General features: G+C 45.8%; 1 pseudogene; it reads left to right on the top strand.

Moving 5' to 3' along the window:
- LOC121558749 overlaps nucleotides 1-11,004 on the top strand; it is a 115,477-nt pseudogene extending 104,473 nt beyond the window's left edge.
- The last annotated feature ends 2,107 nt before the right edge of the window (nucleotides 11,005-13,111 follow it).

Here is a 13,111-nt window from a genome sequence, read left to right as displayed (position 1 = left end):
GGCGGGCCATTTGAAGCACCGACTTTAGCCTGATTTGACATTTAGTGGCTGGCAGATCAGACGTGAACACTGATAACTGCTGTTGCCGTGATATAATTTTTTATAAATTTATTTTAAAAAAATATATATATATATATTTTTTTATATATAATTGATTAGAAAAAAAATCCCTTCCTTTTCCCCGTTTGGCAGTGCGTCGCCCATATCGCCCTATTGAACAAGCCGTCCCCTGGTCAGTTCATAGACCCGATGCGTAAGTAATGGGACATCAAAGCCCTGTTCCCAACTGACTTGAATTTTATGCTGCATTGCTGTCAAAACTTTTGACTTGAAGTGATACATTTTTCGATTTATACTAATCGCTTTTAAGCCATTTATGTTTTTTTTTACGGGTGGCAGGCAGACTAATTCTTTAATTTATTTTTTAAGTAATTGCCTCTTCCAATATTGTGGCAAAGCCACGATGAGTTGGTTATCATTTTGTATTGAGCATACATCTCCATACTCAGGGAGAAAAAGGTGTAGAGTCACGCGCAGAGCGCGGCACGTGTTTATTTCACCTTTGCAGAAGGCAGGAATCGTGGTCACGGGCAGGCAATGGTCATACACAGGTAGGCAAACAGGCAGGTGAAACAAAACTAGGACTGAAGGCTATAACTGGTTCTCACAAACGAGCTAGGAAAAGGCTTAGTAGAGTCAAACCGAATATTACCTCACAAGGTACAAACAGAAAGAACTGAACTAAATAAGGAGCTGATGAGACCAGGTGAGTAACTAACACAGGTGAAATCAATGAACAAAAATGAAAGACAGGGCTACATTCAAGAACACAAAGAAACAGGGCTACGTTCAAGAACACAAAGAAACAGGGCTACGTTCAAGAACACAAAGAAACAGGGCTACGTTCAAGAACACAAAGAAACAGGGCTACGTTCAAGAACACAAAGAAAAGGGCTACGTTCAAGAACACATACAAACAGGGCTACGTTCAAGAACACAAAGAAACAGGGCTACGTTCAAGAACACAAAGAAACAGGGCTACGATCAAGAACACAAAGAAACAGGGCTACGTTCAAGAACACAAAGAGACAGGGCTACGTTCAAGAACACAAAGAAACAGGGCTACGTTCAAGAACACAAAGAAACAGGGCTACGATCAAGAACACAAAGAAACAGGGCTACGTTCAAGAACACAAAGAGACAGGGCTACGTTCAAGAACACAAAGAAACAGGGCTACGTTCAAGAACACAAAGAAACAGGGCTATGTTCAAGAACACAAAGAAACAGGGCTACGATCAAGAACACAAAGAAACAGGGCTACGATCAAGAACACAAAGAGACAGGGCTACGTTCAAGAACACAAAGAAACAGGGCTACGATCAAGAACACAAAGAGACAGGGCTACGTTCAAGAACACAAAGAAACAGGGCTACGCTCAACAACACAAAGAGACAGGGCTACGTTCAACAACACAAAGAAACAGGGCTACGTTCAAGAACACAAAGAGACAGGGCTACGTTCAAGAACACAAAGAAACAGGGGCTACGTTCAAGAACACAAAGAGACAGGGCTACGTTCAACAACACAAAGAAACAGGGCTATGTTCAAGAACACAAAGAAACAGGGCTACGTTCAAGAACACAAGGTGAACTAAGAAAACAAATACAGAACCTTACACATACACCGTTGTTAGTTGCTTGTATTACATTTTACCGTAACATGTCTCTATTTATTTTCTCACAAGTTGTGATGATAAATCATAATTATTGCTGATGAAAGTGATTAGCTTCTCATTTGCGTTTTGTTTAACGGAATCTCTTTCTGTTGACTTTCCCAGGAGCTCTGCAGGCAGCACATGGCAGCCAAGAATTCGTTCAGTCGTCAGGAGGCGGTGGGTGTGGGAGCGGGGGGCCGGAGGGGGACGGACACGTCCAGGGTGAGCAGTGTGTCGTCCCAGTTCAGCGACGGACCCCAACACAGCCCCTCCTCACACAGCAGTACACCCTCCTGGAGCGAAGAGCCCGCCCAGTCAAACATGGACATCTCTACTGGTCACATGATACTGGTCAGTATCAGGGTATGGGGTCATTATATTTACTACTGGTCAGTATCAGAGGGTATGGGGTCATTATATTTCCTACTGGTTTGTATCAGAGGGTATGGGGTCAATTATATTACTACTGGTAAGTTTCAGAGGGTATGGGGTCATTATATTTCCTACTGGTCAGTATCAGAGGGTATGGGGGTCATTATATTTCCTACTGGTCGGTTTCAGAGGGTATAGGGTCATTATATTTCCTACTGTTCAGTATCAGAGGGTATGGGGGTCATTATATTTCCTACTGGTCAGTTTCAGAGGGTATGGGGTCATTATATTTCCTACTGGTCGGTATCAGAGGCTTTATCTGTGTCCAGGAAACGGGCCCTCATTGTTTAACTATTGGATCATGGAGCTTTAAACAGCTGGTATAATATGGGGAGGAGAACTCTGTTCTTAACGTTAGTGTTCCTCTCTGTCTCCTTCTCCCCCCTCCCCAGGCCTATATGGAGGACCATCTGAAGAATAAGGACTGTCTGCTGAAGGAGTGGGAGGCTCTGTGCTCCTACCAGGCTGAACCCAGTGCTGCTACAGTAGCACAGAGTGAACCCCACCTGGAGAAGAACCGCTGCCCTGACTCTGCCCTGTGAGTCTTATATACCTCTCCTCTGGTTTATCCTCCAGTCTTGGGCTGGGATTTTAACAAGCACATATTAACCTGTGCACTGTGTTTGACTTAAAGTGGATTTCTGCTTGAGCTGGCATCTGCACAGCTGTTCAGAGCGCGTGGTCTCCGCAAACGTCAGGGAAATTGCCTTCAGAAGCCTATTGCTGTGCGCAGGCCGTTAATCTGGCGTTAGATTGAATCCAGGCCTACATAATTATATCTGCGATCCTCTTCTAGAGCTCGGTTAGTTACTACCTGTTCTGTTCCAGATGATCACTCCCGTGTAAAACTGAAGGCAGAGAGCAACTCCACCAAGGAAGACTACATTAACGCCAGCACCATAGTAAGATCTCTTGCTAGTCTCATCACTGCTCTTACGGTGCTGATGGTATAGACTTTGTCCTGTGGTTGGCACAGACGTCACTCATATCCTCTCTCTGTAAAACCCAGATTGACCACGACCCTCGACTGCCTGCTTACATCGCCACCCAGGGACCACTGGCACACACCATCGCTGACTTCTGGCAGGTCAGTGGTACACACCATCGCTGAATTCTGGGCAGGTCAGTGGCACACACCATCGCTGACTTCTGGCAGGTCAGTGGCACACACCATCGCTGACTTCTGGCAGGTCAGTGGCACACACCATCGCTGACATCTGGCAGGTCAGTGGCACACACCATCGCTGACTTCTGGCAGGTCAGTGGCACACACCATCGCTGACTTCTGGCAGGTCAGTGGCACACGCCATCGCTGACTTCTGGCAGGTCAGTGGCACACACCATCGCTGACTTCTGGCAGGTCAGTGGCACACGCCATCGCTGACTTCTGGCAGGTCAGTGGCACACACCATCGCTGACTTCTGGCAGGTCAGTGGCACACACCATCGCTGACTTCTGGCAGGTCAGTGGCACACGCCATCGCTGACTTCTGCAGGTCAGTGGCACACGCCATCGCTGACTTCTGGCAGGTCAGTGGCACACACCATCGCTGACTTCTGGCAGGTCAGTGGCACACACCATCGCTGACTTCTGGCAGGTCAGTGGCACACACCATCGCTGACTTCTGGCAGGTCAGTGGCACACGCCATCGCTGACTTCTGGCAGGTCAGTGGCACACACCATCGCTGACTTCTGGCAGGTCAGTGGCACACGCCATCGCTGACTTCTGGCAGGTCAGTGGCACACACCATCGCTGACTTCTGGCAGGTCAGTGGCACACACAGTACTCTGAGGAATTTTCAGCTTGAGTCAGCTGGGACCCAAAAACGTTGAAGGAAAGCACTTTAATAGCACATGAATAAACTGAAACTTGCAAAAGATCAGAACTGGGCTTCCTGTGTAAACGCAGCTATGGCGACACGGTTGATTTAGAAGGAAAATGGGGCAGTAACTATGGCCCTAGTCTGGCATGTCAATCACAGTGTATACCAGTACAGTCCGGTGTGTGACAGTGGGTCGTTGTACCATAGATGGTGTGGGAGAATGGATGCACAGTGATAGTGGTGATGACTGCCCTGGTTGAGGACGGAGACACTCAGTGTGTTCGCTACTGGCCTGACGAGGATCCTCCTCTACCACATCTACGAGGTGAGTGGTTTATATATCTATAGCTATAGATGATTTAATATCACTCGGTGGCCTCTTTAACACAGTAGTACACAGTATTATTAGAACGACTGCAGTAGAATGGTGGGTGGATCGGCCGCGGCTATGTGTACCCATGACTGTGCCAGTCAATTACCATGGTTTGAGAGGTATTTTCCTTCTAGAAATCATCTAGTACGTACACATTGAGTAGTGCTGTTACCGTAATTATAGAGACACGCTTATAGATTAGTGGGTCTCAGTCCTGGTCCTTTGTTTTTGCCCCTAGCGCTAGACACCCTGATTCAAATCATTCAAAATCTGATGACGAGTTGATGATTTGAATCAGGTGTGTGGCTGGGGACAAACTAAGGACCAGGACTGAGAACCACTGATCTAGAAGCGTATCTCTGAATTAACACCACTACTCAATGTGGTACATGCAGATTTTGTAAGTCGCTCTGGATAAGAGCGTCTGCTAAATGAATTAAATGTAAATGTACAGATGATTGCCGATCCACCCACCATTCTACCGCAGTCGTTCTAATTATATTGTGGTACTACTGTGTTAAAGGGCCACTGAGTGATATTAAATAATCTTTGTTCCCTACCAAGGTGAACTTGGTCTCTGAACAATCTGGTGTAAGGACTTCCTGGTTCGTAGTTTCTACCTGAAGAACGTGCAGACCCAGGAGACTCGTGCACTCTGACACAGTTCCACCTGCTCAGCTGGCCCCCCAATGGAATCCCCCACCTCCACACGCCCTCTGCGGGACTTCCGCAGGTACTGCAGATGTTGTCTGTTGGTGCATCTTGACATAAACCACTGGGGGAGCATCACTTATTTCACTGCACAACTGCTCTTGATATAACTGCTCTTGCTAGTATCATTGCTTTTGTTAATCACTGCTTTTGCTAGATCACTGTTTCCAATAAGCTTACGTATCGGCTCTGACGAAGGCCTTGAGGCCGATATGTAAAGCTTATTAAAGAGCAGTGATACTATCAAGAGCAGTGATACTAGCAAGAGCAGTTATTCTATCAAGAGCAGTGATACTATCAAGAGCAGTGATACTATCAAGAGCAGTGATACTATCAAGAGCAGTGATATTCAAGAGCAGTGATACCATCAAGAGCAGTGATACCATCAAGAGCAGTGTGTGGGTTTCTTCTTCTTTCTCATATTATTCAGCTGTTACCATGGCACCTGCAACAAAGACAGCTCAGATGTGGGAGTGCCTTTGAATTTTGGAACTGCAACTGAACTACCATGACCCTGCCCTGCCGGTTTTGTTGTGTATGTAGCTGGCTGTTGATGACTGTGTGGCCAGGCCAAGTACTGCCCTATGTAATGACTGTGTGGCCAGGCCAAATACTGTCCCTATGTAATGACTGTGTGGCCAGGCCAAATACTGTCCTATGTAATGACTGTGTGGCCAAATACTGTCCTATGTAATGACTGTGTGGCCAGGCCAAATACTGTCCTATGTAATGACTGTGTGGCCAAATACTGTCCTATGTAATGACTGTGTGGCCAGGCCAAATACTGTCCTATGTAATGACTGTGTGGCCAGGCCAAATACTGTCCTATGTAATGACTGTGTGGCCAAATACTGTCCTATGTAATGACTGTGTGGCCAAATACTGTCCTATGTAATGACTGTGTGGTCAAATACTGTCCTATGTAATGACTGTGTGGCCAGGCCAAATACTGTCCTATGAATGACTGTGTGGCCAGGCCAAATACTGTCCTATGTAATGACTGTGTGGCCAGGCCAAATACTGTCCTCTGTAATGACTGTGTGGCCAGGCCAAATACTGTCCTATGTAATGACTGTGTGGCCAGGCCAAATACTGTCCTTTGTAATGACTGTGTGGCCAACACTGTCCTATGTAATGACTGTGTGGCCAAATACTGTCCTATGTAATGACTGTGTGGCCAAATACTGTCCTATGTAATGACTGTGTGGCCAGGCCAAATACCTGTCCTATGTAATGACTGTGGCCCAGGCCAAATACTGTCCTATGTAATGACTGTGTGGCCAAATACTGTCCTATGTAATGACTGTGTGGCCAAATACTGTCCTATGTAATGACTGTGTGGCCAGGCCAAATACTGTCCTATGTAATGACTGTGTGGCCAGGCCAAATACTGTCCTATGTAATGACTGTGTGGCCAAATACTGTCCCTATGTAATGACTGTGTGGCCAAATACTGTCCTATGTAATGACTGTGTGGGCCAAATACTGTCCTATGTAATGACTGTGTGGCCAGATACTGTCCTATGTAATGACTGTGTGGCCAGATATTGTCCTATGTAATGACTGTGTGGCCAGGCCAAATACTGTCCTATGTAATGACTGTGTGGCCAGGCCAAATACTGTCCTATGTAATGACTGTGTGGCCAAATACTGTCCTTTGTAATGACTGTGTGCCAGCCAAATACTGTCCTATGTAATGACTGTGTGGCCAGGCCAAATACTGTCCTATGTAATGACTGTGTGGCCAGGCCAAATACTGTCCTCTGTAATGACTGTGTGGCCAGGCCAAATACTGTCCTATGTAATGACTGTGTGTCAGGCCAAATACTGTCCTATGTCATGACTGTGTGGCCAAATACTGTCCTATGTAATGACTGTGTGGCCAAATACTGTCCTATGTAATGACTGTGTGGCCAAAAAATACTGTCCTATGTAATGACTGTGTGGCCAGGCCAAGTACTGTCCTATGTAATGACTGTGTGGCCAAGTACTGTCCTATGTAATGACTGTGTGGCCAAATACTGTCCTATGTAATGACTGTGTGGCCAGGCCAAATACTGTCCTATGTAATGACTGTGTGGCCAGGCCAAATACTGTCCTATGTAATGACTGTGTGGCCAGGCCAAATACTGTCCTATGTAATGACTGTCTGGCCAAATACTGTCCTATGTAATGACTGTCTGGCCAAATACTGTCCTATGTAATGACTGTGTGGCCAAATACTGTCCTATGTAATGACTGTGTGGCCAGGCCAAATACTGTCCTATGTAATGACTGTGTGGCCAGGCCAAATACTGTCCTATGTAATGACTGTGTGGCCAGGCCAAATACTGTCCTATGTAATGACTGTCTGGCCAAATACTGTCCTATGTAATGACTGTCTGGCCAAATACTGTCCTATGTAATGACTGTGTGGCCAAATACTGTCCTATGTAATGACTGTGTGGCCAGGCCAAATACTGTCCCATGTAATGACTGTGTGGCCAGGCCAAATACTGTCCTATGTAATGACTGTGTGGCCAAATACTGTCCTATGTAATGACTGTCTGGCCAAATACTGTCCTATGTAATGACTGTGTGGCCAGGCCAAATACTGTCCTATGTAATGACTGTGTGCCAGGCCAAATACTGTCCTATGTAATGACTGTGTGGCCAGGCCAAATACTGTCCTATGTAATGACTGTGTGGCCAGGCCAAATACTGTCCTATGTAATGACTGTGTGGCCAGGCCAAATACTGTCCTATGTAATGACTGTGTGGCCAGGCCAAATACTGTCCTATGTAATGACTGTGTGGCCAGGCCAAATACTGTCCTATGTAATGACTGTGTGGCCAGGCCAAATACTGTCCTATGTAATGACTGTGTGGCCAGATACTGTTCTATGTAATGACTGTGTGGTCAAAAACTGTCCTTTGTAATGACTGTGTGGCCAGATACTGTCCTATGTAATGACTGTGTGGTCAAAAACTGTCCTTTGTAATGACTGTGTGGTCAAATACTGTCCTATGTACTATGGGGTGCTGTTTGAGCCTTGCAAGATTAATGAAGCAACTGTGTATATTTGCCTTCATTTTTAGTTTGAGCTCATGTTTTTCCACTTCTTTGTCCTTCCCTGATTGCCTCCTTTAATCTAGCCATTTCTCTTTCCTAGTAAATCCTTACCAACCTCCCTCACTACCTTTCTCTTTCTCTCAGTCCTCTCTCTAGCTCCTTCTCTGGTTATTCCTCTCTTTCTCCCAGTGATAGTGGTCAGCTATTGGTCCTTGGGGTTCCCACGTCTTCCAGTGATAGTGGTCAGCTATTGGCCCTTGGGGTTCCTACGTTCTCCCAGTGATAGTGGTCAGCTATTGGCCCTTGGGGTTCCCACATCTTCCAGTGATAGTGGTCAGCTATTGGCCCTTGGGGTTCCCACATCTCCCAGTGTCATTTTTGTGATTTGCAGCTAGTAGTCTGGGTCCAGTTGCATAGTCACAAAAATGATCATTGGCAGGTGTGACTGCAGCAGGAGTCGACACTGGCCGGATAGTCCATCCGTCGCCCTTGGGGTTCGGATAAGAATTCAAGTTAGTTACAACACATTAGTCTTTGAGGTTGAGGTTAGAGAAACTCCTTCCTTTCTTTCTTTCTTTCTTTCTTTCTTTCTTTCTTTCTTTCTTTCTTTCTTTCTTTCTTTCTTTCTTTCTTTCTTTCTTTCTTTCTTTCTTTCTTTCTTTCTTTCTTTCCCACTGATGGGTTGAGTTTCTCTAACCTCAACCTCAAAGACTAATGTGCTGTAACTAACTTGAATTATTATCCAGGCCTCCAGGCAGGCAGAGATGGGAACCTTGTTTCTCTGTGTATATTTTAAGATCAGTAAAAGCAGTAACAGTACTTGTATCGCAGCATCCGATCTAGACTTGTCAGTTAAAATGACATGTTGTGATATTGTTCTCCCTCCCTCCCTCCCTCCCTCCCTCCCTCCCTCCCTCCCTCCCTCCCTCCCTCCCTCCCTCCTCTACCACCCCTCCCTCCCTCTCTCTCAACCACCCACCAACCCTCCCTCCCTCTCTCCCACCCACCCACCACCCTCCGTCACTCCCTCCCACCCCCCTCTCTCTCTCTCTCTCTCTCTCCCTCCCTCCCTCTCCCCCCACCCCCTCCCTCCCACTCCTCTGACTCCTCTAACAGGAAGGTGAATAGGTGTTACAGAGGTCGATCCTGCCCCATCATCGTCCACTGCAGGTAAACCTACAGCTCTAACCTAGTTTCTCTATACATAGGAAAATCACTTAGCCTGGTCCCAGATCTGTTTGTACTGTCTTACTAAACTTCTATGGTCATTTTCATTGACAATGAACCATAGGAGTTGGCTGTACAGCCCATAAAGATGTGGGACCAGGCTAGAAGAGACAACCTGTGCTTTATATTCGGTCTGTCAAATCAAACTCCTCTACAATGTACCATTGCTACTGTGTGTCTCTATTGTGTCTCTAAGGAATATAATTATAGAAAGTGCTTGGAACCTCTGGCAATTTGACTGGTAAACTCATCATTGACTTGAATGGGTAGGCCTGTTCTATAGATTCTATATCTGTGGTCTTTATGACATGCTGTGTGATCTGATGAGGTATTTCTCTGTCTCATACAGTGACGGCACTGGCAGAACTGGAACCTACATCCTTATTGACATGGTCCTCAATCGCATGGCTAAGGGTGAGTCAGACATCTTGATCTTGTCAGACATCTTTGATAGTTTGGCCTTGTAGTTTATATCACTAGATATATACTTTATATAGTATTGTGAATCATTGACTCCATGTTGGTGAATATGATTTTTCACGTCATAATGCGCATTGTGTGTTTCCAGGTGTGAAGGAGATTGACATTGCTGCGACATTGGAACACATTCGGGACCAGAGACCGAGCTTAGTGCACACCAAGGTATGGCCTTCTCAACTACACTGAGTGTACAAAACATTATGAACACCTGCTGTTTCCATGACATAGACTGACCGGGTGAATCTAGGTGAAAGCTATGATCCCTTATTGATGTCACTCTGTTAAATCCACTTCAATCAGTGTAGATGAAGGGGAGGAGACAGGTTAAAGAAGGATTTTTAAGCCTTGAGACAATTGAGACGTGGATTGTTTATGTGTGCCATTCAGAGGGTGAATGGGCAAGACAAAATATTTAAGTGACTTTGAACGGGGTATGGTAGTAGGTGCCAGGCAAACCAGTTTGTGTCAAGAACTGCAACGCTGCTGGGCTTTTCACGCTCTACATTTTTCCATGTGTATCAAGAATGGTCCACCACCCGAAGGACATCCAGCCAACTTGACACAACTGTGGGAAGCATTAGAGTCAACATGGGCCAGCATCCCTGTGGAACGCTTTTGACATCCTGTAGAGTCTATGTCCTGACGAATTGATGCTGTTCTGAGGGAAAAAGGGGGCGCAACTCAATATTGTTGTTTTTTGTAAGATTTGATGAGATTTTTTTAAACAATAGAAAACATACACAAACATCCACAACACACAAACATCCACAACATCACACAAACATCCGCAACATCACACAAACATCCGCAACATCACGCAAACATCCGCAACATCACACAAACATCCACAACATCACACCTGCCCAGACCCACTAGCACACACCCCCCATCTCCAGCGCCCACATCACTCTCCGCCACATGGCCTCAGACTGCACCATCTCTCCGTCGCCCACACACACTTTCAACATTTAGATAATAAAGCACTTTGACCTTTCGATTGTGTTAACGGCGGAGGATCGGTTGATTTCTCTCTGTATATCTGACAGTCTCCCTCCCTCTCTGTCTCCCTCTCAGGACCAGTTTGAGTTTGCCCTGACCGCCGTGGCTGAAGAGGTCAATGCCATCCTGAAGGCTCTGCCACAGTGAACCCTGCTATATCTACCACCTCAACCACCGGTGCCACCTGTGCCAACAACCAGGAGGAACTACATTTCCCAGAGTGTATTGCTATTACTGAAGCCTGGTTTGTGCTGTCTCGCCAACTCCTGTAGTCATTGTCACACCAAGACCAGCACAAACAGATCTGGGACCAGGCTTCTGTTATTATGCTTTCATAACTAAATTAAATGTGGTTTCAAAGAATTCTGTAGATTATTCAGATCAGACAAGAACACTTCAAATGTACGGTAAGGACCCCTTTACAGTGTCTTGTCATTGGATTGTATGTTGAGATCTGCCTCTTGAAATACTGTGACTTGATACTGTAACATTTCTCCTTTCTCACTCTGATCCTCAGTCTCAGACATGTCTCACTACAATTACCATCTGCTGTCATTGAGATGTTGTATTACCATGTTCCCTCCTGATCTGCTGTCATCTGAGATGTTGTATTACCATGTTCCCTCCTGATCTGCTGTCATGGAGATGTTGTATTACCATGTTCCCTCCTGATCTGCTGTCGTGGAGATGTTTGTATTACCATGTTCCCTCCTAATCTGCTGTCATGGGAGATGTTGCATTACCATGTTCCCTCCTGATCTGCTGTCATGGAGATGTTGTATTACCATGTTCCCTCCTGATCTGCTGTCATGGAGATGTTGTATTACCATGTTCCCTCCTGATCTGCTGTCATTGAGATGTTGTATTACCATGTTCCCTCCTGATCTGCTGTCATGGAGATGTTGTATTACCATGTTCCCTCCTGATCTGCTGTCATTGAGATGTTGTATTACCATGTTCCCTCCTGATCTGCTGTCATGGAGATGTTGTATTACCATGTTCCCTCCTGATCTGCTGTCATTGAGATGTTGTATTACCATGTTCCCTCTGATCTGCTGTCATGTGAGATGTTGTATTACCATGTTCCCTCCTGATCTGCTGTCATGGAGATGTTGTATTACCATGTTCCCTCCTGATCTGCTGTCGGGTGATGTTGTAAAACCAGTCATTGTACTCTAGTAGGTATCCATCCACATGGCATAACAGCATGAGGCCCATGGCTCATACACTTTTTTAATGCAAGAAGACAGAGACCCTGACTATGGCGAGGGTGAAGTGAGTGACATTCTAGTGTATCATACGATCCACCAGTTTCTCTAAGGGGCTGGTGTTTGCCTCTAACATGATTGTCTGTTATTCAACTGGAACTATAAACCCATTGCTTTATTTCTATTCATTTTGTAATGGGATTATTACTGTATACTGACTACCTGAATCATATATATATATATATTAGTGTCTTCAGTGTTACTGTAAAACCTCTGTTATTTTTGTAAATAATTCTGTCACGGTTCAGACAGACGACCAGAGGACCACAATTGCGTCACACCAGAAAGTTTATTAAACTTAAGGGAAAAGGGAAGTAGGGAGTGAATGAAGGCTCCAGGGGTAACAGGGATCCCGTCCAATGCGCTGGGTCTGTGCCCCCCCCAGTGGCAGCGATGCGTCCTATGAAGCCGGTGGTGGGTGGTCCAGAAGTCCTGGGGGGGGGGAGACACAGACACAACAGGGCGGAATGAAACCAGGCAGCAGTACAGTTCAAGGGAAATCCAAAATACGTAGTAGCAAGGCAGAAGGCTGGTCAGAGTTACCGGGGTTGAAGAGTAGTCAGGAGTCGTAATGGCAGAAGCAGGTCTGGATCTCCTGAGGCAGAAGAGTATCCAAAAAACAGGCAGGTCCGGGGTCACAAAACCAGGGTGAGCCAGAAGCGCGAGCAAACAGGTTCCGGGTGTGAGCTTAGCAGACGATCTGACACCGGAGAGCTGAAAGACAGGGCCTTAAATACTGGGAGAGGTTAGTGGGTAATGCAGCGCAGCTGGCAGAGTAATTAGAGCCGAGCAGAGCAGGGACAGGTGGAGCTAGTTAGGCTGAGTAGAGAGAGGGAGGTGAGCAGAGTGGAAGCAAATTAAGGTGGTAACCCGGTGGAGTGAGAGGGCTCATGACAAATTCACCTCATTATTTCTTAAATGTTTATTAATGTAGCAAACGTAGAAAACAAATATAAAAATATTTTTAACTCAATGTATGTAATTAAATCTCTATTGTGATGTGGTGCAACAGCATAGAGTTGTCTGACTGT

The sequence above is a fragment of the Coregonus clupeaformis genome, unplaced genomic scaffold (genome assembly GCF_020615455.1).
Source record: "Coregonus clupeaformis isolate EN_2021a unplaced genomic scaffold, ASM2061545v1 scaf0540, whole genome shotgun sequence".
NCBI classification, from domain to species: Eukaryota; Metazoa; Chordata; class Actinopteri; order Salmoniformes; family Salmonidae; genus Coregonus; species Coregonus clupeaformis.
This window is presented reverse-complemented; position numbering and strand designations above follow the sequence as displayed.